We start from the raw sequence: 1,864 nt of genomic DNA on the forward strand, positions 1-1,864 counted from the left end.
AATAGTGTCGGATGGGTCACTCAGGCGGGTGGGGTACCCACCAGTCATACCCACCCGAGAGTCAAAACTTGGGATTCTGACCGGGCTCTGACCTCGGCTCAAACCCCACCCCAGGCATACATTGTAGCCAACGTATATATCTTAAAATATAGATATAATACCTGTTTTATCCGTACATAGCCTTATGGTAGGTGCACGTACACGGTTTGGGCACTCCCGTCTCTTCTGGCACTGGCTCGGACTTGTCGGGCCAGCCGGTGTTTAAGGTCACCCGTGCCATCATAGCCCATAAGGAATCCGCTCTAACATCCTCTGGCTCGGTTCCTGCATGGTTAAACCGGTTCAACCGCGAAATCAGACCGGGTTTAAGAAGCGGGATATTACAAAGAGTGTGGAGCATCTAATATATACCTAGAATTAGACCACTAAGTAAGCAAGAGCCATGCAACATAGAATCCGCCCCAAGTATACATAGAAGTTAGATGTCACCATCAGTTGATTAAGGGCTTAAGGCATTGTTCCCCGTACAATCGTAAGCAATAACTCTCCACACAAGCACACCCCTTCATGGGTTTGGTCTAATATTTGGTTAAGACTTTTCTCTAACATGGAAGAGGCAACCCTAGCCTCCTATAAATAGAAGTACGACCCTAAGTTAAGAAGATTCCAACTCTTTCCACTCCTTTAGTAACCACCTCACTGTCTAGAAACCCTAACTTTGATTGGTCAAATCATTGACTGTGACATCGGAGAGTTCCCACTTGGAGTCCATCTCCGGTGACCTCTCTCTTGTATTTTGTCTTTCTATGTGTAGGTCTCCAACGAATTAGGAGGACCAGTAATCTGACAACAACAAACTGGGTGTATTTAGGTTGCGTTTAGTAGTCATCCAGAAAAAAAGATTTATGACATTTTTCCGTTTTATGGGAATAAATAAATGGAATAAAATGTTTGGCGTCAACTTTGTGTTTTCCATTTTTTTAGAACGAAAAATGTAAAAAAAAAAAAAAAAAAAAAAAAAAAGGGTGAACAACTAGGATAATCGTTCCTAAAACAAGTTCACCAAATTAAGGGTGTTAATCGGTTTGGTTTCGATGTAATGGTGCGGTTCAGTTCAATTCACATTTATTTGGCTGAAACCAAAACTTCACCATTTACTAAATGGTTTATGTTCCACGATTTTTAAATAGTGTCGGTTTCACAGTTTTAAATGATTTTGATAACGATTTATTCCATACTATTTCTTAATGGTCAGCAATTGGTTTGCTAGTTTATTCGCATGCTTATTAAAATTTGATTTTAATGATAAATGCTTCAATATTTTATCAAATTAAATGAGGCATTGAACAAGCAAAGATTTAACTATATAATAGGAGTAAATTATTGAATAGACTGTTGGACAACATCTATGGTCCCTCTTCCCTAAATCAAACCAATATGTTTTGTTAAAACAACAAAATATTTAATCTATATATGGGTTAATCGGATCGATTTTGATGGTTTAAACGGTTCAATTTTCACAGTGTCAATTATGTTTGAAACCAACGAGTTAAATGGTTAAAGCCGACCAAACCCATTTAACTAATCAGTCATATTTGAAACCATAACTGAACTATTTACTAAACGGTTTTGTGGTTTCAATTTAAACGGCTCGGTTCGATTTCAATAAATGGTTTCGGTTTCGATTTCAAATTCACGTCCTTACACCAAATACCATTTTTGTTTGTTTGGTTTTAAACGACATTTGGCACCAAAACTGAAATTTATATTTTTGACACGAAATATTGTTTCTATAACTAAATGGCTACCAAACGCAGCCTTAGATTTTGTAATATGCCGCCAAAAAAAAAAAAAAAACCTTTAA

Source organism: Macadamia integrifolia, chromosome 10 (genome assembly GCF_013358625.1).
Source record: "Macadamia integrifolia cultivar HAES 741 chromosome 10, SCU_Mint_v3, whole genome shotgun sequence".
Taxonomy (NCBI): domain Eukaryota; kingdom Viridiplantae; phylum Streptophyta; class Magnoliopsida; order Proteales; family Proteaceae; genus Macadamia; species Macadamia integrifolia.